Source organism: Schistocerca gregaria, chromosome 2 (assembly GCF_023897955.1).
Source record: "Schistocerca gregaria isolate iqSchGreg1 chromosome 2, iqSchGreg1.2, whole genome shotgun sequence".
Classification (NCBI taxonomy): Eukaryota; Metazoa; Arthropoda; class Insecta; order Orthoptera; family Acrididae; genus Schistocerca; species Schistocerca gregaria.
In genome coordinates, this window is record NC_064921.1 from 113,711,096 (window position 1) to 113,737,509 (window position 26,414).

Below are 26,414 nucleotides of genomic sequence, written 5' to 3' on the forward strand. Positions count from 1 at the left end.
GTACGGATTTGGCGTGGTGAATTGTAAGGGGTGGCCAGATGCCCTTCTTGCCGCCACACCATACCCTCCAGGACGGAATTAATGTACCCCAGCTGTCTGCGTCTAATGTAAATCGGGAAAGAATGTGAATGTGTTTCAAATGTCATCGAGTCGTTTAACTGAAGCGGGACGTGGAGACCAGCCCGATATTCACCTAGTTTGATGTGGAAAACCGCCTAAAAACCACATCCCGGCTGGCTAGCACACCGGCCGTCGTCGTTAATCCGCCAGGCGGATTCGATCTTGGCCTGGCGGACCTACCCGAGTCAGGAAGCAGCGCGTTAGCGCTCTCGGCTACCCTGGGGGGTGTGGTGCCTGTTTTTCTTCTGAAAATATACATAATGTAAAATCAAATTTTATGTTTATTCTGCTATACGTGTGCGAAGTTTGGAACAATTCAGATCGCTGAGCCGTAGTGAACGATCAGAATGGCGTCTATGCGAGACACTCGTTACAAGCAACGTGCTGTAATTGAATTGCTGACTGCAGAAAAAGGACCCGTGATTCGTCATATCTCAATTGGCTCTAGAGCTATCTCTGAGCAATGGACGTGTGTGTGTGTGTGTGTGTGTGTATGTGTGTGTGTATGTGTGTGTGTGTGTTTAGACTTTTCACCTGAGTTGCTGGATCAATCTCGGACCAATATAGAGTGTATCACTCTGAGCCGCAAACACAAAAAGAGTCACTGAAATAGCGCAGTCTGAAAAAAGAAGTAATTCTAGAAAGCTCTCTCTGCCTCCAAAGTCATGATGTCCATCTCAAGAATCCAACAGAAATCTGGTTTCAACAGGACAATGGATGCCTCCACACCCCGTCTCAGAACAAAGGAACACAGCGCCAGACTGGTTTGGGCATCTTTGCCTCATCAGTACTACAGTCCAGACATGGCGCACTCGGATTTCCATCTGTTCCGGCCACTTAAGGACTCTCTACGTGAGAGACACTTTGAAGATGATGCGAGCTATTACCAGCTGCGAATATCTTGCACAATGATGACGTAAGGCGATGGAATGTGATGGAGACTATGTAGAAGACCAGTAGATACAAAAGAAATGTTAACTGATACTGTCACTAAATTTTCTTAAGAATAAATTAGTTCTGAGCAAAAAAATTGTGGGGCTGTTGAACGACCAGCGTATATGGTCGGCATCAATGTCGTCTGAGAGCAACTCGACTGAAATGTTGGACTGATAACCTACAATCGGGTGTGTGAGTTTTCGTTAAACATTTTTTTTTCCGTTATCTATCCACCATTTTACATTTTAGCTTTAATGTTACGTCACCTCACCTCGAGTTATATCTGAGGCAGGGCGATGACGTAAGTTACGTTATCAGTGGTCATGTGTCGCACCTGACGTCCCATCATTCTTCACACGTAATCTTATCGAAGTAAGAATGTCGTTAAAAATTGGAAAACTGTGCCTCAGTATCTGCTATTCCTTCCAAACAACTTCAAGCGCCGTAAAAAAATAACGAGACGAAAGGGGAGAGAGATAGTACTACGATATTTATGCTGCTCAGACTTTGGTGAAAGAGTTACACACGTAATCTACAACAATTAAAACAGAAAACACAGAAAGAGAAGTAGAATGAGAATCTTAACATAAGAACATAACGTGAATCATACGTGGAGTTTTCCAGAAACGACCAAAAATTTGGTGTTCTTCTGGACTGCGCTTGGAAGAACAAGTCGAGAGTGGAAACTATACATGGAAATACAATTATATGCTGCGTAATCTCTAGAATATGGAGTTATTACTTCAACAACAAATTATACACCAAAATGATATACGCAGAGGAAAGATTAGGTATAGACCCTAAAACTTAAAAACTCGTGCGTGAATTAATGGGACTGCAAAATGCGGTCGCAGAGGTGTCCTTTGTATTTTGCTAACCTTTTCTTTCTTTTTTTGTCGCGCGTGCACTGAACCTTTCCAATGAAATCAGCCAGATTCGCAACAGAAACTAAAATTATACTGCATAAATTTCGTTACGCACAATGCCGGTATTAATTATTACATCATTTCAGTTTATCACTCTTCTTTAAACGGCGGCGCAGAATGAAACGAACGGATAACAACATACACGCGAAACAAAAGCCCTATAATTTGGCGAAAAAACATTATTTCAGCTGCAGACACAGCAGCATTGTCTGCTGCGTGGGAAGTGTTTGTGCGGCTGCTCTGTTGGCTGCCGCTAGTGGCATGATAGCCACGCGTACGATATCTAAATTTAAGCTTTCCCTCTGCAGCTGTAAGCGTTCAATCAATAGTAACCCGCGGCCAGCATGCATTAATTATCGGCTGCAAATCGCCGCCGTTACATAAAACAAAAGTTTTGTGCGCTATACACGTTTCGGGTTTGGGAGTCGACATTCTTTGTTTGCTGCCATGATAAAGAGCTCTTATTACATTGTAATCCTCCAGTGTGGGAGTTGTTCTCGAAAAACAATTTAAATTACACACGGAATGATAATATAGTGCTTTTATATCATGGGATCTCCTGGTATATCGTCTTAAACACCCATTTGCAGAGCATTTGGTATAGTGTCTGTATAACATCCCCTAAACATCTGTCTTAGGCTGATGTACCAATAACTGACATCAATTTTATTTTATTGACCCGCCTGTGTGTCCCGATAGCCGAAGTAAATATTTTGAGAATTAACACAATGGTCGTTTGAAGGAAAAAGATCCTTAAAATAGGGTTTCAAACAATCCCTTCTTAAACAATGTCTGTAGTACAACATCATCACACTCTCCAAATTTCAAGTTTCTATCCTTAGGGGTTTGGACTGGTCGGTGATGGGTCAATGAATCAGTCTGGCCCTGTTTCATCCCCTTAAGGGTTTCATTTCCAAACTCATTTTACTCCTTAGGGGCTCATTTTGTAAAAAGAGTGATATGGTTAATTTTTATTTCCAACAAAGAAGCCTAGTAAAATTTTCATAAATTTAGCTTCTAAAATGGTTGTGTACTGAAACAGTCCCATAAAAACTTTCATCCCCTACTGCACCTCCATATGTGCCAAATTTCCAAAAACACTCAAACACTTATTTTGTTATTTTTAACCAATAGGTCATATACCGGTTCTCATATATGTAGCTTTAAAAATACTTCAGTAGTTCTTTAGTAATTTTAATTTTCCAAAAAAATTTCAGCCACCATTTCACCCCCATAGTGGTTAAATTTCCAAAAATGCTGAAACACGTATTTCTTTATTTCTGAGCGAGAAATCAAATAACAATTTTGTAGGTCTAGCTTCAAAATTGGCTTAATAGTGAGACATTTTCAAAAAAATTTCATCCCCTGTTTCACCCGTTAGAGGTGGACTGTCAAAAAATCCCTTATTAACGACACCTACAGTATAAGATCAGTACCCTCCCCAAATTTCATGTTTCTGTTATTATCGGTTTGGTCTAGGCATTGATGGGCCAGTTAAGTTAGGACATACGTTACGTATGCTCAGGTTATGAGACACAATAATATTTTATTTTTTAACAAAGCACATACAGTGAGCATTGCACAGTCAAATAATCCAAACACAAAACTAGTAACATGGTAAATACACCTGCAGACTGTGACCGACTTCCACTTCATTAACATATCTTTATAAATGGTAGAGTATTCTACAGTACAAAAGCAGTTTATCTGCCATTTAATGGCGTCAAGTATATATGTATCAATGTCTGGCCTGAACGTATTCATATCTTTTACCTTACCACCTTCACCAACAAAACCATCACGTTCAGCAATATTTCTGGGCGGAGTAAGTATTTCCACATCTCTCCATATGACGATATGGCCAGCATTGTCGAAGATGAAAGTTTTGGTGATCCAGGTGTTGGGTTTGACGAAGCACAATGTCGACCTTCAAATCTCTGAACACAGTACACCCACCGACCATTGTTATTGAGGCTATGTACTCTTGCTCCATGTGTGCCTCTTCAGGGGTGCATTCGACACCTGATTTCATTTTTAAGCATGAGAATGCGCGATCGTATCGATCTGCGCTGATGTAGGTGCTCCTGGAACGCTAGGATACTCGGCGAACGGTTTGGTCCGCCCGTTCGCCCGTGTCAATTCCTATCGAATACGTGTGGGATAGGTCGGGGAGGTTTACTGAAGCACGGACACGTGTACCAACGACCATCCAATAGCTGTCAATCGCCCTTTTTAGAAATGGAACGCCCCACCAAAAGAATTCATCACGAACCTTCTGGCCAACTGGGGACCACGAGAAGAAGGACGTAGTTACTTTTAATAGCTATTTCCTGCTTCCACTAATAGCATTTATCTGCGCAGTGCTGTTTCATGCCAGGACGTTCCGTAAGTTCATTTCCAACAGGTGCTGGGAATACACCTAGCGCAACAGGGCAGTCACTACTCCTTAAGCCTGCATAGTATGCCCTGACCACAACCCGTTTGGATGGGTTATAGAAAGACTGACCCTCCATCTGGAGAGGCAAAATCTCTTTACCTTAGTTAACGGTAGGCAGCAATGGTGGTCACAACAGCCAAGAGAACCAAACTATGGGCACAGATAGATACGATAAATTACATGAACTTGCACATTTCAGAGGGAGATAGCTGATTGGTATGCAACGTTTCTGTGAGAAATTATTTAATCAGGCGATGCTGATGGAATTATACTGAAAATGGGACAATAGGAACAGTATCCAGGGTGATTCAGCTGCCCCTACCGATGAGTTTTATGCAATCCGCATTACCTTCAAATATCATGTGCAAGATTTTCATATTATCCCATTCAGTATGCGCAAGCTGTTAACCCTAAAGAAAAAGAGGAGTTTTTTTGTTGAGGGGTTGTTTTTTGGGGAAGGAAACCAGACAGCGAGGTCATCGGTCTCAACGGATTAGGGAAGGATGGGGAAGGAAGTCGGCCGTGCCCTTTCAAAGGAACCACCCCAGCATTTGCCTGGAGTAATGTAGGGAAATCACGGAAAACCTAAATCAGGATGGCCGGACGCGGGATTGAACCGTCGTCCTCCCGAATGCGAGTCCAGTGTCTAACCACTGCGCCACCTCGCTCGGTATAGTTTTTTTTTTTTTTTTTTTGTGCTGGTTTACGTTTTCGCTGGAGGCAATTGTTCTCGAATTATTCACGAAAAACGTACAAAAGTAACCATGAAAATCGTTTTTGTTGATTAACTCGAAAATTGTGGTCCCGTCTAATACGCATCCCAGTACAAAATTTAACTACGTTAAATTTTCTACAGTAAAATCCCGTTAATTTTTCTTTAGGATAAATAATTTCCACATAGTAGGTGATAGGATATCAAAAGCTCGCACATGGTTTTTGAAGGTGTTCTGGACTGCACACAATACGTCGGTACAGGCAGATGATTCACATTGTATGAGTTTTGTTATTTAGGTACAAAATAAGTGATGATGACCGGGTGAGAGACGGTATAAAATGAAGACTGACAATAGCAAGGAAAGCATTACCGAGAAAGAAGCATTTGTTAACACCGAAAGTAAATTAATATTTGTCGGGAGCATAGAGCTCTAGAGATGCTGGACTTGGATGATTAACTGCACAGGCAAGAAAGAGAATAGAAGCGACTGAAATGTGACACTACAAAAGAATACTGAAATTTGGTAGTGCTGTTAACTAATGAAGACGTACTACATCAAACTGGGGAGAAAAGGAATCAACTTGAGTAATAGAAGGAGTGAGTTGACAGGAAACATCCTGAGGCATAAAAAAAGTCTGTTTGCTGGAATGTGTGGGGGGTTAAAACAGTACAGGGAGAACAAGATTTCAGTACAGTACCTAGCTTCAGATATAAATTGCAGTATTTGTGCACAAGTGAAGTGATTTGCATGGGATAGACTACCATGAGCATGGGACCCATTATTCGATCTGAAGACCTCAACTGTACATAGAGTATTATTTATGAAAATCCGTTTAGGATTTCCCACAAAAACTACAAGAAATACTGAAAAATGACAAGTATGAATGGACGCAGCATCTCTCCAAGTTTCTACCGACCCCGGTCTAGACATCCTCCACCAAAGACCGCACAGGCGCTGCACCAAACCAACTTTAAAACAAATGACGGATGGAAAGAGGAATGGGATAGCAGAACAGCAGTAAACTGCCACAGTATGCCGTGCATCAAAAAGATTTGATTGCCCTCGGAAAGTTTGGTCAACTCTTAATCGCATCAGAACCAACTGTGGGAGATGCGCCGACTCCTTGCACAGATGGGGTAAACTTACTTCGGCCGCTTGCGACTGTGGCGCTGAGAGACAGACGGTCAAACACATCGTGCAGGAATGCCCACTAAGGGCATATGAGGGTGACCCACAGGATTTCCTAATGGTGACCCAAGAGGCAATCGACTGTATATTATCTAAGCTGAACGTCTGCTTCTGATTGCTCTGCTGTGAGTGTAAATTTACAATTGGTGGTGTCCTTATATACAAACTGTTATTTATTGTTCTGTTTATACATATGTGATTTTTTTTAAATCGTGTTGTTTCTGTAATTTTTACTGTGATGTTATGAGCCATACGCTAAATAAATAAATAAAATAAAATCCACCGTAATAGGTGCCGCGGCGTAGTTGCACTACGGGGCAGGTGTGTCATGACACGTAGAGTGTAGACCAATCATCTGCTTCCTACAGATAGGCAATACAGTGAAGCAATTTGCAAAGTGGGCCGTTGTCTTGTCCTTCCAGGCAATTCCTGACAAAGACTTCGGTGCGCTACACACTCATATTCACATCTGTCACCTCAAAAACGGTGCACGTCCTGAGCACTTGTGTGGTGAAAAGTCGGAGAGACGCACTAGCCACTGTGTGTCTCTGGCTCTATATCTGTGAGTGTGGATGCCCACTAACCATGGTCCCCATTCCCTTCGTCGCTTAACACGCAGACGTCTGCCGACACTTGTCCTCGTTGAGAGGATTCACAAATTGCTGCGAACGGCAGTCGGGAGGGCAGTTTCATTAGCGGCCGACAGCACGGACGGCCGCGCACTCCGTCTTGTCTTGGAGCAACTCGCGTTCCCCAGCGGCCCTGAGTGAGTGCCGTCCGATTGTCCTGCGGGCAATCTTGCCGGCAATAAACGTCACCGGGGATCGCCAATATCAGGCAAATCAATATGCTCGCCCGCTCGCTAATAAAGCGCGCCATGTCGGGGTCGCAGGGCGCGGGGCTCAACCCCTCCCCCCCCCCCTCCCTCCCTGAACCCACTCCTCCCACCACGGCTCCACTACTGCCGCTACCCTCCCCCCCTTCCAACCTTCCAACCCACACAGTGTTCCCCCTCCGACAGCCGCTACGCATTACAGGTCACCGCGTCCCTAATGTATCGGACGTCTTGTAATCATCCAACACTACGAGAAACGACTACTAATTCACCTAAAGATGTCCACTAGCACTACTGGCAAGGGCATCAATACATATGTATAAAAATCATTGTATTCAACACTGGTCAGCAACCTCTCACATCAGCCATCCCTAATGAGGTAAATGCCTAATATGCAGCGTCTCTCTTACAGTCTGACAACCCACTGCTGTCTTACACATACTGTCCGTTCAATATATTCCCCTCAAATCACTGAGCAATTCATGGTGGTGCGCACATTCCACCAGTATTTTCAATTTCCTTTCCTGTTCCGTCCGTGCATTCAGTGATGGAAAAATGGAGTGAGATGGCGCAGTGGTTAGCACAATGGACTCGTATTCAAGAGGACAACGGTTCAAACCCGCGTCCGGATATCCTAATTCAGGGTTTAGGCGATTTCCCTAAATCGCTTCAAGCAAATTCGGGGATTGTTCCTTCGAAACAGCACTGCCTCTTCTTCCTCATCCTTCCCTAAGCCGTTGGGACCGATGACCTCACTGTTTAGTCCCCTACCCCAATTCAATCAACCAACCAAAAATTATTGACCATATGACTTTGTACGGTTCCAAATTATCATGATCCCTATGCTAGATACACGTTGGCTACCGTACGATGGGTCGAATATAGGTTCTCTAAATGTATCCGAAAGAGAGTTTCGTCCGCTTCTTTCACGGATTCCCATTTAAGTCGCCACAACATTTCTGTTATATAAATTTCTCTTAGTAGGACATCCACGAAACGGTTTCAGGTACGCAGTCCTATCTTCATGTTCAACTGTAAACTGAAAATGAAACCTTTTGTCTGAAAAATAAGAATCATGAAAGGCTATCAGTAGCATGAAAGCAAATAAGGTCAAAAACGTGTAACACATAGATGAACCTAAAACCAGCACAAAATGTGCGTATCACAGTTAAGTTGAAAGGCAGCATGTCTGCCATAAGTAGCTCATCAGAGGGAATATGGAAAAGTGACCACGCTAATACCATTTTCAAATCTTCCCAATCCAACTCAATCATATGTTGCGTTTTTGTATGCCCTTCCTTCTGATTGAAGGTTTGACGGAATTCGGCCGTTCACTTGTGTAATAAAATACTCGTAGAACACCTACAGCCGTTCTTACGATGTTATTTATTATACGGCTACCAGTTTCGGTTCTTTAGTGCATCATCTTTAGGCCTTAATCGGTACTGAGGAGGTTAACTCCAAACATGTACCCGATACATCAGTGGTCAACATCTATGAACTGATTTCCGCAGACTACCCGTAACAACGATAATGCGACTCCATCCATCAAAGTGTAGTTGATTGTTGGAGACACTACACTGTTGTTACAGGTAGTCTGCGAAAACCAGTTTATAGATATTGCAAACTAATGAATTGTGTATACGATGTGAGTTAACCCCTTCAGCGTCAGTTAAGGCCTGAAGATGGTGCACTAAAGAACCGAAACTGGTAGCCATATGATAAATAACATCGTAGTTCCATTTCATTACGTATGTTGTAAGGCTCGTCCTGGGTCCAGAGTATAAATAAACCCAAATATAGCCGGATTAGAGAGAATACGGGAGTCTGGGGTCTACAGAGTAACGCGAAAACTGAGCCGTAAATAGTTACACTTACGGAAAGCCAGCCGAAGCCAAGCTAACACTGTGGTGTCATTGACTGCATATAAACTGGCTTAACTTCGACAGATGAAACAGTATTCAAGTTTCCGTAATGAAGCAACTAAACGTCAGCCACATAACAATTACTCGTAGAAAGCGGCAGTGTGTCCCGTCTACCAACGTAACGGGGACTGTGTAATGTGATTACAAACTGCTCTGAAGTAAGACGGCCTGAGGAACTCCCCACCCGAACAAAAGAGAAAAACTAAGGTGAAGTTAAAAGCGACGAAAATAGTAATGAGCAGCCGAAGGTAACGGCACATGTACGAGAGATGAGCACTCCGTACAAAAAAAAAAAAACATAGTGGACCAAATACCGACTCGAAAAGAAAGCCACAGGCAAAACCAAGGAAATCAACAAACACGACGGCTTACACAGGAAACATCTCATGTCAAAGCAGCGGACTATGCAAGATGCAAATGGAACTCAAAGAAAAAACTGCTATAACAACAGGATTTGTTACAGTAAAAGCGCATGCCAGAAGCATTAAGAAATATCAACATCAACTGAAGTACATATAATGCTTGAAAAAAAAAAGCGATTAGGTCAAGAATTAAAGCCTATAAAATAATAAATACCAGTAAAAAACTGCAAAGATGACTGGCCCCATAAAAAGTACTAAGGACCTAATCTAAAACTTATGCATCTTTGTAATGAAGGTAAGACTATCACACCACAAGCGTCCAGCTCCTAAGGCAGGGATATTTCCGAAACGGCCGGAAATCGAATCGGTGTCCCCTCAGTTTACAGGCAGTGCTAACCACTGCACAATTAGCAACGATGCTTTACATTACTCTACAATCAAACTGGATATTTCCGGCGCTTACACTTAAAAAGTGTGAAAAGATGTCACGGTTCCGCTTAGGTTGTTTTATATAAGGAAACAATACATCACCTGGCGACATACTGTGACAAATTACTCAGATCACACGTTAATTCTTCTGCGCTGAAAGGCAGTAGGCTATGTATATAATTAATTACGAACGTTTCGTCTCCAATTGTGCGCAACAACTTCGGAGATAAATAGGCAACTACGACTCAGTGCTGAAGTTTTCACTGAAGTGAACTCCGACAGAACAGGCCTCGTTAGGCCCAAGGGTAACGGCCGACCACCATATCATCGTCAGCCGATAGGCGTCACTGAATGCAGACAGAAGTATGGAGAGGCATGTGGTCAGCACATCAGACTCCCGGCCATTCTCGGTTTTCGTAACCGGACCCGCTACTTCTAAATCAAGCAGTACAACGGTTGAGAGCAGCCTTCCCACTCCCTCGCCGACAAGCCGGCCGCGGTGGTCTCGCGGTTCTAGGCGCGCAGTCTGGAACCGTGTGACTGCTACGGTCGCAGGTTCGAATCCTGCCTCGGGCATGGATTTATGTGATGTCCTTTAGTTAGTTAGGTTTAAGTAGTTCTAAGTTCTAGGGGACTGATGACCACAGCAGTTGAGTCCCATAGTGCTCAGAGCCACTTGAACCCTTGCCGACAACACTCGGCAAACCCGGACGCTCAACCATCCCAGTGCTAGCTAAGTCTGACAGCGCTTCAGTAAACAGATGCTGTTACCACTGCGGTAAGGCTGTTGGCACGGTCTTCTTTGGTAAGACGTTAATGTAGTGTAATGGAGCTAAAACTGAGTGGAAGGAAAGTCGAAGGACTGGCATTAGCTACGTACTCTGGGCCAATGTGTTGTAAATATTGTTGCGCAATAAATCTTAATAAACCGACTAGCTCAGGGTTTCTGAAAGGAAGAGGACATGATAAGGGCACATAGCGTTAACATAACACCTAACATTATTAAATAAAAAATGGCTTTTAATGTAAAATGTGTTATGTGTTTCATAGTTACGAACATTTTCAATAATTTGCTGACGACTATTGTTAAGGTTACCTAAGGAAGGAGGTCTTTATTTAATTATACATGAATGTTCATTTAAAAGGAAGCACAGGTTGTAAAAAGAGATTTTCACTCTGCAACGGAGTGTGCACTGATATGAGACTTCCAGGCAGATTAAAACTGTGTGGCGGACCGAGACTCGAACTCAGGACTTTGCCTTTCACCGGATAGTGCTCCACCATCCGAGCCACCCAAGCACGATTCACTACCCGTCCTCACAGTTTTAATGTGCCAGGAAGTTTTGTATCAGCGCACTCTCCACTGCAGGGTAAAAATATCATTCTGGAAACATGCCCCAGGCTGTGGCTAAGCCATGTCTCCGCATGTCCTTCCTTCCAGAAGTGCTAGTTCTGCAAGGTTCGCAGAAGAGCTTCTGTGAAGTTTGGAAGGTAGGAGACGAGATACTGGCAGAACTGAGGCTGTGAGGAGGGGTTGTGAGACTTGCTTGGGTATCTTAGATGGTAGAGCCCTTGCCTGAAAAAGGCAAAGGTCCCGAGTTCGAGTATCTGTCCGGCACTCACTCTTAATCTGCCAGGAAGGTTCATAGTTCCTGAAATTCCTATTTGGCATCTAGTTCCTAAGAAACATGTTATCGGTGTATTCCCAAACAATTTTTTGATTTCCTTGATACCTTCCCTGCCCAAGGCAGGATTCGAACCTGCGACCGTAGCGGTCGCTCGGCTCCAGACTGTAGCGCCTAAAACCGCACGGCCACTCTGGCCGGCCCAGCCCGGGTCTCACAGCTTCCCACTTCCCTCTCTTTGGCCTAATGACGGATGCACTCTGCGGGAGGCAGTACGTGAATGGCGGGGAGGTTACTGATGGAGCATGGCGTTGGTTCAGGCGTCGACAAGTAGTGTGATACCATACGGGCATGGAGGCCCAGTAAGATGGCGTTAGGCTATCGGATTGAAAGGAGCTGATATTGAAAAAGTGTTTTGTAAACAAAAGAGTGGAGAATAATGTGATGTTTGGGAATCCTGAATGAAACCAATTTGCTAAGAAAATGAAGGAAAAAATTGCATTCCTTATTGAATACCCCTCGTAGGAACTTTGCGTTATCTTAATGTTCAGTGCTGACGAAGATGAATAGTAAGACGTTTGTTTAATTCTCTGTTCTGCTGTACTATCAGTCACTACAAATGAGTGTCAAAAAATGGTTCAAATGGCTCTGAGCACTATGGGACTCAACTTCTGAGGTCATCAGTGCCCTAGAACTTAGAACTACTTAAACCTAACTTACCTAAGAACATCACACACATCCATGCCCGAGGCAGGTTTTAACCTGCGACTGTAGCGGTCTCGCGGTGCCAGACTGTAGCGCCTAGAACCACACGGCCACTCCGGCCGGCAAATGAGTGTCGCTGTGGCCCGGGAGATGGGGTTAAACCTCTCAAAACTCGAAAAACAAGCATCAGTATTCCTCCAGATACTTTCAGGAAATGTTACGACATCCGACCTCTAGACTTGAATATGTTTATCTCCAGCAGTTCTCTACATCGCCTTCAACTGACTACTGACAATATCTTGAAAGCCCTTCGTATGTTTTTAGCGGAAATAGCTACCAGTCGAAGAGATATTTCAAGCAGTGAAGCATACGGCAATCGTTCGCTAGGAACAACCGTTTTCCTATGGAACTGAACCTGGTAAAAATAGATATTTTATTTACTGAGGTGACAAAAGTCATAGAGACATGTACATATACAGATGGCGGTAATATAGCGTACACAAAGTATGAAATGGCAGTACAATGGCTCAGAGCTGCCATTCGTACTAAGGTGATTCATGTGAAAAGCTCTCCGACGGGAATTAACAGACTTTGAACGTGCAATGGTAGTCGGAGCATGAGGCGTGGGACATTCAGGTTCGGAAATCATTAGGAGATTCAGCATTCCGACATCCACAGTGTCAAGAGCGTTCAGAGAATACTAAATTTCAGGCATTATCTCTCAGCACGGACACCGCAGTGGCCGATGGCCTTCACTTAACGACCGAAAGCAGCATCGTTTGTGAAATGTTGTCAGTACTAATGAACAGGCAACACTGCGTGAAATTACCACAGAAATCAACGTGTGACGTACGGCGAACTTATCCGTTGGGATAGGGCAGCGAAATTTGGTGTTAATGGGCTACAGCAGCACTCGACCGACGCGAGTGCCTTTGCTAAAAGCACGACATCGCCTGAAGTGCGTCTCCTGGGCTCGCAACAATATCGATTGGACGCTAGACGACTGGATAGCTATAGCCTGCTCAGACGAAACCCGATTTCAGTTAGTAATAACTGATGGTAAGGCCCTTGTACGGCTCAGAACCCAAGTGGTCAAGAAGGCACTGCGGAAACTTGTGGTGGTTCCATAACGATGTGCACTGTGTTTACATGGTATGGACAGACTCCTCTTATGCAACTCAACCGATCATTGAGTCAAAATGGTTACGTTCGGCTAATTGATAAGCATCTGCAGCTATTTATGGACTTCATGTTATGAATGACACTGTGCCATGTCACTGGGCCACAACTGTTCTCGATTGGTTTGAACAACTTTCTGGACAATTCGAAGGAATGATCTGGCCACCCAGACCGCCCGACATGAACCCCACCAAACATTTACGTGGCCCAACTGAGAGGTCAGTTCGTAGGCGACATCCCGCACCGGCAACACTTTCGCATCTACGGATGACTGTATTTCTTGGCTTAGTATTTTTGTAGGGGACTTTCAACGACTCGTTGAGTCCGTGCCACGTCGAGTTATTCCACAACATCGGGAAAAAAGAGGTCCGACACGATACTTGGAGGTACTGTAAGTAGGCTGTTTAGGTTTTTATGTTGGTGACGTCACGTAGCGGTCTGCATGAAAATCACTGGCTGTGCTGTGTGCAGTCTGTGGCTGGTTGGAATATTCGCTACTGTAGTGTTGGACAGTTACATGTGAACAGCGTGCAGCGTTGCGCAGTTGAAGGTGAGCCGCCAGCAGTGGTGGATGTGGGGAGAGAGATGGCAGAATTTCGAGAGCGGACGATCTGGACGTGTGTCCATCAGAAAGAGTAAATTTGTACCACTGTATACCATGAACCTTTCATGAATCACTTACCTCACAAAAATCTACGTTGCTCGAACTACTGCAATACAGCGAGCGCCTGTACTGCCAGCTAAATAAAAGATTCTAACTACTGAAGGCACTAACTACTGATAGGCATAGTTAGCACGCGAAAGATTTTGAGAGAGAACAAACAATTTATTTACCTTAATAATATTCAAAAGTCATCATATAATTACTTTTGAACTCTATTAAGGTAAATACACTGTTTGTTCTCTGTCAAAATTTTTCATTTGCTAACTATGCCTATCAGTAGTTAGTGCCTTCAGTAGTTAGAATCTTTTATTTAGCTGGCAGTATTGGCGCTCGCTGTATTGCAGTCGTTCGTGTAACGTAGATTTTTGTGAGGTAAATGATTCATGAAAGGTATAGGTTATTGTTAGCCAGGGCCATCCTTTTGTAGGGAATATTTAAAGTCGGATTGCGTTGTTCTAAACATATTGTGTGTCTGTTTAGTGATGATCAGAATAAGTAAAGAGAGAAATGTCTGAGTACGTTCAGTTCTGCTCAGCTGTTTGGAAATAAAGTAACGTAAGAGGTTTATCAGCACAGTGATTCATAAATTTTTCTAAGAGGATGCTTCAGTATCCATACCCTTTGTCATCTCGGTGTATACAAAAACTAAGTGGCAATCAGATAGCTGTTTTATCTGTGCAGGGGAAAACCATTCCGCGTGGCATCAGCCACAGATAGCCCGATGTCCTTGGCAAGGCGAGGGCCGGCCAGGAGAAATCTGTGGTGGAAGGAGCGGCCGCTGCACCTGCCGGCTCTGCAGGGAGCCGGTCGGCTCGCGCAGCTGCCCCTTGTGGCAGGTGCTGTGTGGCGGCACGCGACCTGCTGCCCGCTCTCTGCTACTCACCGCCCACGGGCAGCGGCAGGTGTGCGCTGTTCGGCCGCTGGACCGCCAACGAGTCAGCAGCGCTGACTCTGCTTTCTGGACTGGGCGCGCTGCCGCTTCGCACGCTCTCTGCTCTCTCAAAACCACTGTCTTTTTTGTGCTTTCAATCCGAACAGTGTTTCGGTGCGGCTAGTCTCTTCTCTGCAGATTTGTAAAGCTACCGTAGACTACCGGAAGCGAAGATTGCAGTAGTTTTGCTAGTAGCTTTGGTCAATTTAAACAGTATCCGCCTTACCTGTGTGTATGGAGTTGCATAGCAATCAGGCGTTACCCTATAAGGATTGCTTTCTTCATGTATGCAAACAGTATCTTAGCAGATTCCTCTGAAATGCGGATGTGGTTAACAAATAAAGGGCTGGGTAACCTAGGGAACATTTTTGTTTTACATAGTTAAGACTAAACAGTGATTATAGCAAAACTGAAATTGTCAGTGTTACATTCATGTTTTATTTGAAAATTATTGATTTTTAATGTGAAACAGAGGAATGTTGTAGTAAAAAGTAAAGATAACAGCACAGATTTATCATACAATGCTAAAAAACGTAATACTCTCAACAAAAAGTAAAAGAAACAAAACTAGAAAACAAAAATATATCGAACACCGCTACAATACCTTGTCGAACTTATACAGAACATGTTTCTGTTATACATAGAAAGTTACGTATTTTTCAATAATAACGTGTAACTCTTGTCTTTGATCCTGATGAAGAACGTTCTACCGAGTGCACAAAATAACAGAAGGAATCATATACACAATTGTTATGTTTCTATACGTAAACTGTACTTGCATCAGAAGTGACTGCTTTCGTTACATAAAAGTGCCGAAGTTACGCGAACGACAAATTTTTAGTGCTTATAAAATGCAGTTTAAGTTATATAAGGATATAAAACACACAATAAACTAACACCGAATGATGTGCAAAACAATCAACCAAACAAAAAATTAAAAGAAAGAAAAATGGACGGCCCCTATTTTCTCTCTTACACTGCCATTTACTACCTCATTTACGCAGTATTCCAAACTGCAGAGCCATAATTCTGGTAGCGCGTAACCATAATTCTGTGCAACCCAACAGACCATTTTTTTTTTCTTTTTTTAGTCATCTGTGCCAACCTCTTTAACTCAGAGCAGAGCTTTGAATCTAAGTCCTCAATTATTTGGTGAATGTATTCCAATCTCTGTCTTCCTCTAAAGTTTTACGCTCTACACCTTCCTCTAGAACAGAGGAAGTTATTCCTTGATGTCTACTAGATGCCCAATCATTCTGTTCCTTCTTTTCGTCAGCGTTTTCCACACGTTTCTTACCATAAAATGCTGTGCTACAACCGTACATTTTCAGAAATTTCTTGCTCGAATTGAGGTGTATGTTTGATACTAATAGACTTTCCTTTTTGCCAGATCTAGTCTACTTTTGATGTCCTCCTTGGTTGTTTTGCTTAACTTCATCTACTCCATTGTCACCAGTTCTCATGTTAAGTTTCTCGCTGTTCCCATTCCTGCTATTTCTCATTACTTTCAGTTTTCTTCCCTCTACTCTTAATCCCTATTCTGCACACATTAGACTGTTCATTCCATTCAGCAGATTACGTAATTCTTCTTCACTTTCACTGAGAGCAGCAGTGCCGTCAGCAAATCATATCATTGATATCTTTCCACCAAGAATTGTAATTCCACTCCTCAACCTTTCTTTTACTCCATGTAAGAGGACTCTAATTCAACACAACATATGTCTGACATCGCTTCAGTTTGGGGGCGATCTGGAAGTTATATTATTCTTGAAGACTCAACTTAGCCAAGATCACTAGCATTTCTTTTTATTGCTATGACCGGTTTCGACAGATCTACGCTGTCATCATCGGATAATGTTACAAAATCCGATGATGACAGCATTGATCTGTCGAAATCGGTTATAGCAATAAAAAGAAATGCTAGCGATCTCCCCAACTTGATTCCTCAAGAATAATATAATTCTACATAACTAGTCCCACCGTGTAGAAGTACGCTCTGGCTTATTCGATATATACCCAGATATATTGATTAGTGTTAGTGGCTTTGAGAAAAAGGTGAAACCGATAAAATGTACAAGTCTTCTGGATCCGACAAGATCACTATCACATTCCATACAGAATGTATCTAACCATAACATACCGTAGGTGCCTTGGTCAAAAAACTGTGCCCTTAGTTGGAAGAAAACACTGGTTACACCCCTCTACAGGAAGGATATCCGAAACGATTTACAGAACCACTCTCAAATATCGTTCACATCTATCTGTTGGATTACTAAAATATCTGTCAGGTGAGACTCAACTCGCACTTGTCCCACATGTATCTTGCAAGCTATGAATCAAGGCAGTCGAGTAGTTGCAGTATTGCTTGACTTCCGTAGCGCATTAAGCACAAATATATGGAGACTGAAACGAAGTTAATCGTCAGTGATTCTGGGATCTAAATGTGAGAGGTAGTTTTGTAAGGCATTAAGGCTAGAGAAGTAGCCGATCTGACTGGTTAAATGCGACCCGCCAGTAATTTATGGCCTGTGCCAACCTCCTCATCTCGGGGTACATTTCCACGAAACTTCCTCAATTATTTGTGGATTATCTTCCAATCTTTGTCTTCTCCTTCGGTTTTCACTCTCTACAGCTCCCTCCTTCTTATTCACAATGTTTTTCACATTTTCCATTCCTCGTCAATCTGCACGATACCACGTCATTTTAATATCACTCCACCTAATTTTCAACATCTTTTTATATCATCATATCTGAAAAGCCTCGATTTTTATCTTTTGCAGCCTTCTGACAGTTCCTTACTATTCACTTCCATACAATGTTTTGCTCCAGATGTACATTCTCAGAGATTTCTTCCTCAAATGTTTGATGTTTGATACAGGAGCCTTGATTTGGCCTGGAATGCCCTTTTTCCAGTGCTATATGGCCTCTTTGCTTCGTCTCCATGGGTTATTTTGCTACTAAGGCAAGAAAATTCCTCCCAATCTTGATGTTAAATTTTTGCTGATTTTATTTCTTCTGCCCCGCATTACTTCGTGTACAGTGTGTGCTCATTAGAATGTTCATCCCATTAGACAAGTTCTGTAATTGTTCTTTACCTTCACTGAGGACAGCAGAGACGTTAGTGAATATTATCTTTCCCCCTAAATTGTAATCCCAGCCCTCAACTTTCTTTGATTTCCATCAATGCTTATTCAATGTATAGACTGAATATCTTCGACATCTTCCTTTCAAGGATGGGCGAAAGGCTCCATACCAGTCTGACACACATTTTAATCCATCCCTGTTTTGCCCTCTTGATTTCCGTACACACTGCTTATAACCAGATTAAATATTTTCCTGAGGATTTCGAACATTTTGCGCCATTTTACAGAGTCTAACGCTTTTTCCAGGTTGACAAGTCCTACGAGCCTGTCGATTTTTCTTAAATCTTTCTTCCATTATCAAGCGCAACGTCAGAACTGCCTCTCTGGTGTCTTTTCCTTTTCTAAATCTAAGCAGATCGACGTCTATCAGAACTTTACACTTCTTTTCCATTATTATCACACGGCAGAGACTAACCGCAGGTTCGCGATAAGGGTCCTCAGTAGTGGGGAATGTTCGCGCTCATGAACAGTGGCTATGAAAACGTGAACCAATGTAGAACACCCGCTATACGCAACTAACAATCGGAAACTGAACGTATTTCGTACAGTAATGCTTGTAATTCCACACTGCGACTGATCATTACTAAGTTAACCGCTTGTCAGATGACGGTGAGCGACTTGCGACCGCTAGTGCTACTCTGATTTGACCCATTCCAACAATATTTCGTTAGACAAAACCATCTCATAACTAAACATGACGATACGTTTGCTAAATTACGGGACATACACGTAAGTACGCCGCAGTTTCAAACTCGTTTAAATGGAATGCACCAAGTCCCCCGGAGCAACGTTGCCGTAATGTAAATACTAATTTGCAACTGCACTTTATTGCTGAGAATATGTAAGGGTAAATGTAAACTACCCAGACAGGGAACGTTACTTCCAACGAAATAGCCTTGTTACGCTAGTCTGTGAAGGGCGTATAAGGGATATAAACTCACAGCATTTACTATCGTTAACCTTCGCTCCTTGAAAATATGGTAAGCTGCGGGTAAAAGATACGTCTGAGGACCAAGTTTTATCGTAGTATTTAGATTGAGTTTCTAGGAATACGCAAAGACGGTCCTTGTTGCTAATATTATTATTTTTCATTTATGGCATTCATTTTGGGGCCTGCATGATCTCCCGGCAACTACGCAGCCATCTGTCTGTCAATCGTGTAATCTCTGTTCTGCACTTCCCAATGTTTTTAGTTCTGCTGTCATTGCAGGATAACACGCTGCGTCCTCCCTACCGAGATATCCTCAATACAGGGAGTCATAATACCCCAATAAAACCCATTTTGTTAACAAACAATGTGTGGTGCCGAGTCAAGTGCTTATCGGAAGTCAAGAAATACTGCTGCTTCCACCTAACTGCCACAACTAGCATCTTGTCTCCCTGTTCCACTCCCAAACAGTACGTGGGAAAAATGACTGCCTATATGGCTGTGTACGAGCCCTAATCTCTGTTATTTTATCTTTGTGGTCTTTCCGCGAAATGTAAACTGGCGGTAGTACAATTGTACTGCAGTCAGCCTCAAATGCTGGTTCTCTAAATTTCCTCAGTAGCTATTGACGAAAGGAACGCCTCCCTTCCTCTAGAGACTCCCGCCCGAGTTCCTGAAGCATTTCCGTAACACTCGCGTGATGATCAAACCTACCAGTAACAAATCTAGCAGCCCGCCTCTGAATTGCTCCTATGTCCTCCCTCAATCTGACCTAATATGGATCCCAAATGCTCTAGCAGTACTCAAGAATAGGTCATATTAGTGTTTTATAAGCGGTCTCCTTTACAGATGAACCACATCTTGCCAAAATTCTACCAATGAACCGAAGACGACTATTCGCCTTCCCCACAACTGCCATTACATGCTTGTCCCACTTCATATCGCTCTGCATTGTTACGCCCAAATATTTAATCGTCGTGACTGTGTCAAGCGCTACACTACTAATGGAGTATTCAAACATTACAGGATTCTTTTTCCTATTCATCAGCATTAATTTAAATTTATCTATATTTAGAGTTAGCTGCCATTCTTTACACCAATCACAAATCCTGTCCAAGTCATCTTGTATCTTCCTACAGTCACTCAACGACGACACCTTCCCGTACACCACAGCATCATCAGCAAACAGCCGCATTTATGTAGATAGAAAACAACAGCGGACCTACCACACTTCCCTGGGGCACTCCAGATGATAGCCTCGCCTCCGATGGACACTCACCTTTGTTGCAATAAAGTGAACTAATATTTTACATGCTCCTTCGGGAGCAAACCGAAGAACCCACTGCTGTGCAGGCATGTGTATTTTGGTACGGCAGAACAGGATCTACAGTCTGCACAACCACCCTTTCATTGTGTTGTAGTTGCGGATTATTGATAGTTACCCGAGCAAAGGACACCAGGGTTCCTGTGACTACATGTTATGTAGGCCTGCAGCGAAGGCGCACACCTGACCGTTCTCCGTGGCCTTCCGCCTTTGCGCCAGCAGTTAGCGGCAGGGGAATGGCAGGAGGCTGCTCGGGAAACGCCGCGGCCTTCCCGCTGTGCTCCTGTTTACCTCCTGATTAACATGGCCGCTAACAAGTTTAGCCCTCGCCAGCGGCAAGCCGGGTCCAGCAATCTGTTTTTCGTGTCCCCAGGCGTCTCCAGTTTGCAGAAACGACTGCCTCATCACCGCGTTCTTACATCCTGCTTCTAGAACTGTAGTGCCACATCTTCGCCGGCCGCGGTGGTCGTGCGGTTCTAGGCGCTCCAGTCCGGAGCCGCGCTGCTGCTACGGTCGCAGATTCGAATCCTGCCTCGGGCATGGATGTGTGTGATGTCCTTAGGTTAGTTAGGTTTAAGTAGTTCTAAGTTCTAGGGGACTGATGACCACAGCAGTCGAGTCCCATAGTGCTCAGAGCCATTTTTTTGCCACATCTTCCTATATTTCCACTGGCGTAGAGAATGAAACAGCTGTTCTAAGACATCCGTGCAACTACAACAAACATGTTAAGATGAATCAACTGTTATACCATTAAGGAGTAAGCAGGGTATATAAAAACCCGGATATTTGGAAAAGAAACACAACCCACTGGATTAAATTGGAATTTTTTGGATTTTTTGGTACTGACCATTAAGAACTTCACTTTAAATTCTTACGATTAATTTATTCAAAACATTAACCCAGTGTTTCGACAAATTTGTTCTAAATACGTAAAAATTGACACAGATCATTCTGAAGAAGATTAGCGATACCTTGGATAATGTTACGTATTAAAAAGATGACAATCATCTCCCTCAATAACTGTCAGAGGTATGTAGAGTCCTGGACATTCTTCAAGCGGACAGCCTAAACATTGCACAAGCTGTCGAACTATGGCTCTAAGCACTATGGAACATCTGAGGTCATCAGTCTCCTAGACTTACAACTACTTAAACCTAACCAACCTAAAGACATCACACACATCCATGCAGGCAGGAATCGAACCTGCGACCGTAGCAGTAGCGCGGTTCTGGACTGAAGGGCCTAGAACCGCTCGGCGACAGCGGCCAGATCTTATTGGCCTTCTTGATATGTATGAATGAGTTGCCGCTAAACGAAACAAATGGCTCAAAAACTGTTGTCTTTGCAGATGACACAAGTATCACTGTGGAAGACATGGAACGCAATATAAATGACACATCTAACAAAGTGATCAATAATATCAGTACTCGGTATTCAGAGAACAGGATAACGCTTAACTGCAGCAAAACGCAATGTATACAGTTTTTGACAGAGCAACTGTTGCAAAAGTGAAATTTTACTCTCCGAAGGTAATCAAACTGTCTACGAAGTCGACCATTCCAGTTTCTTAGGAACAATCGTTGATGGAAGGCTTTCTTGTATAAAGTTAAAAACCTTGTGCCCTGAGGATTCCGTACAAAATTACCTATACAGATAATAACAGTAGCAATAATAACTTAGTGTGGCTAAGTAGCCTGGTGCAAGTCTAAAAATTGGACGCCTCTTCGGCGCTACTTGCGTTTCTTTAAAAGTATTCTCGTCATTCAATCGTGGAAAAGGGACCAATAATTTAACGTGGAATTCGAAACTCGTGTTGTTCTCACGTCGTAGAAAGGTGAGGGACTCAAAAATCCGTGGTCCGGTAGAGAGTCGATCCCGTGACCTGATGGTTTCCAGGCACACGGTTTACCGGTGGACCCCAGGCACATGTATAGTTTATCTATGAGTTTTGGTGAATGAGTTTACGAGTATCAAATTATCTGACATAAATGATAGTATCGTTTGACGACATTGACTTAGAAGCTTAAATTTTTTACACCGTCAGGGGGAAAAACTCAGTATTTGGCATAAACTTCAAATCGATACCTCTATCCGTTTCTGAGATAAAGGGGTCTTAACAGTCAAACGGCTCCAAAAATTTACCGATTGAAGTATAGAAGCCTCACAGTAAAGTCAGTATAGAATACAGCCCTGAAGAGATGCACATGAGGAAGGGGTACAACGCCGCAGTACCGTTGACTGGTAGTGTAGTTTCAAACATTTCGAGGTCAATTCGCCAATGCGACATTATACCTCTCCACACCGTAACACATGCACTTCAATACCTCTCCCCACCGTAACACATGGACTTCAAAACAATCATGTTCGACTATGTTGGTAGATGCATGTCGTATTCCCATCTCTCGTAATGCACCCGGAAGTAGTCAGTAAACATCCTGATAGGAGTTCAAATTTTTGTCGCCAGTATTTGGTCGGCAGGAGGCGAGATTATGGCAAAGTACTCCATATCCAGTCTTTAATTCGAAAGATATCGACAGAGTTTCGTGAAGGTGAGTGCATGTAACACTGTAAATGATGACACATCCGCGTCCGTCGGTTGAGGATGTAAATTAGGTTCCCCCTTAGCATAGTTCGAGCATAGGAGACTGTCTGTTGTCTCTATCGCCTTTCATTCTTTCTCATTGTCATCGGTAACTCAGGCATGACACTACAGCTCTAACTCACTCACACAGTTTCTTAAACTTAGCGGAAGCGCAACTTACTTCCCGGAGGAAAAGTGGAATTATACGGGAAGAAATACAAATTTTCCCAACGTGGCTTATCTTATCCATTGGGGTATACCTTGCTACAGAAAAAAGGTACCTTTCTTCAGCGTACCATTCAGAGATAAAACACAAGAAAATGTTTCCTGTAATCTACATCTTGTGTATTGTATTGTGATGTATTGTAGTAAAGCAGGGATATTGTTTATTAAACCGAGGACCTACAAACGACGGAAAGGCTTCGTCCCGCCGTAGCACTAACTAGTTCACAACCGCACAACAGGCCGTAGCAGTCCACCCACTCCACCGCTGCCCCACACCGAACCCAGTGTTATTGTACGGTTCGGCCCCAAGTGGAGCCCCCGGAAACGTCTCATACCAGACGAGTGTAACACTAAATGTTTGTATGGTAGAGTAATTATGGTGTATGCGCACGTGGAAACGGTGTTTGCGCAGCAATCGCCGACACAGTGTAACAGAGGCGGAATAAGTGAAACCAGCCTGCATTCGCCGAGACAGAAGGAAAACCGCCTTAAAAACCATCCACAGACTGGACGGCACACCGGACCCGACACTAACCCGCCGGTTTGATTCGTGCCGGGGACCGACACGGCTTCCCGCTCGGGAAGTAGCCCGTTAGACCGCGCGGCTAGCCGGGCGAGATATCTGTAACTTTAATTACTGTTCCACAGCAAAGAGTAAAGTATGCAGCATTATAAGTATTTGACCAGATATTGGAAACAGGTATAAAAGCAAAGTGAAATCACTTCTGATTGATTAGTCCACAGAATTTATGAACAAACAGTTCGTTAGTGTGGTTCAGTTTCATTTGTTTAATATCAGTTTAATCGGCATGTAGCTAGTAGCATGGTCTGTTATTCGAAGTGATTGTTTCTACTGATGTGACAAGCCCTTGATTCTAGGGGTCCTCATTTTTACATATGTACATAAGGACAGTTGCCGATAAATGACATGTGAAGACAGCTTTTACTAAGTGAATTGCTAATGTGAAGTTTGTCTGTCCTTCTGGAGAAAACAGCTTTAGATTCGTCAAATCAGTGGTCAGGGTTATTTGAAAACCACTATTTTTTGCACGTGGTTAGCTGTCCTCTATTTCTGCTGTTTAATATCTCTGTTTTAAGGCAAAAGTAAAAATACAATTCTGTAAACATTCATTATGAAGCCATATTTTCACTTAAAAATGTATAATGTTTGTAAACTTATTGACATATTCCAAATCATAGCGAGCTTTCGTAAATATAACCAAACAATTAAACTGAAGCTTGTACTCAAAATTTTGTTCGTAAAACGCTTCAGCTTGATAATAACAAGAAGCTGTTATCTTTTAAGCGTAAAACAGTTTACCATGGGCCTGATCGAAACGTTTTCAGACGCCGGAATGTGTTACGTAGTAAGACATGGCCGCCTTGGCGAGATTCCACTGAGCTGGCGCCAGGTTCATTAGAATTGCAAATGAGTTGCTCTATGATTTATCCGTAAGCCCTGAACATTAATGTCAATTGCGGGCTAACGAACGGCTATACAGCCTGACAAACGGGTAACAAGTACACTTACTTCTCTGCGAAATCTCGGAGTCCACATGCAAATCAACAGGGTGGAAGGAGCAGACAATGTTACATAAAAATGTCACATAAAATATTCCTATTCTTCATTTATCCTGCTATAAATTATTATTTTATCTGCTCGTTTTCGCTCAGATTCGTCTTTTATGGGGACAAGAGCCTATCTTGTAGCATTATTGTTGCAAAGGGTTGTCTTCTTTCTCGGCGGTAAGGCGTGGGTAGCCGTTCGTCTTCAGCACTAATAAGGCGTGAATCGGGCGAGCACTTGCGGAGTAACAATGTGAGCCAGGACAAAGAATTTATTTGTTTATTAACCTTAAAATCCAGCCTGCAGTGTCGATACCTAATGTCGGCAGTATATGTAAGTCCTTGGTAGTCTACCGGAAAAGTATGGTACCACATGTCTACGCACAGGTCACGCAATGCTGTTAAATTACTATGATCTGTACTCGGGGAGCTATCGCCCGAGAGCGTTCCAACTGTGTTCTATAAGGTTCACATCAGGTGAATTTCTTTCTTTAGTTATTCCTTACGTAGCCTATCCAGATTAGGGCCTTAAGACCCTCTCTTTCATCTGACCAGGAACATCACATGCCAAAGATATTATAAAAACGTTCACAGGAATAATAATAAAAACTGGGACATACTGTGCATACGAAGAGCCGACTAGTTTCGCTGTTCCCAGTTAGTTGGCTATAACAGAATGCCCTTTTGTAAATAATATCGTAGTCAGCCTTTGACTGTAAAAGCTATTTATTTGCATTGTTGCAATGTCGGCCGTGTGTCTATTATAAAGCGGTATATTTGTGAATTAGCACATAAATTTTCGATTCAGCTTCGGTATAATCTGCATTTCATAAAATTTTCTGCACACTTCGAAAAGTCACCCTGTGTGAAAGTAGTGCAGAATAGAACTTGTTTAGAATATCAGCCTTTGTTCTGCTTTTGTAGAATGTGCCATACCAAAAGAATTCTTTATTTCTTAACGCTACTATTCCGTTTCATCACCGCTCACCAAAGAAGTGCAATACACCTCTCTGAGTCGTTCCGCGTTTCAAGTGGGTTATTACTAGGCTAAATAAACTCTTCACGCGAGAGGGGCCATAATAATAAGTGCTCTTGAGGACCGAGGAACGAAGACGCTAAGGCTGTGAGGGCCAATTACCGAGATTCTTGAACAGCCAACAAGACGTCCGTAGCGGAAAAAATCCTTTGCTGGCATTCTTTCTGTAAGGAGACGTCATTTAAATAGCTCTTTCGTAGCGTAATGGAAAGACTTGCTGGAGATGTGGCGGCTAGAAGCCTCCACAAATTGACAATTCGTTTTTCGAAGAACATATTTTAAATATGGTGGCACTAGTGTGAAAGAGGCTATGTTACAGCTAAATGTTTCGATGACTTCGAGTTCGTTAGAGGTGGGGCAGTAGCCTCTAGTGGGGATGAATAGAGAGGAAATCAGAAGCTGTTTTATCAGATCTACTGTTCCATCATTCCTTAGAAGCGAGTCACATGAAAAACCGACAACCTGAATTGGCTGGATGGATGATGCTACCAGTTCCGCTTCTTTCGTATACAACTTCCGCCCCTTAATCGGAACGGCACATCCCTAGGACGATACCGAGATAGAGAGACATCTGTTGAGATCGGTTCCGTGGTGTTCCATGAATACTAACGGTGTTACAACAAAACGTACGAG

General features: G+C 43.0%; 1 protein-coding gene across 1 annotated transcript in view; it reads right to left on the bottom strand.

The window, feature by feature from the left end:
- The window catches only part of LOC126336458 (uncharacterized), a 397,050-nt gene that overhangs the window by 232,714 nt on the left and 137,922 nt on the right, over positions 1 to 26,414 (bottom strand). The gene's annotated exons all lie outside the window — the stretch shown is intronic.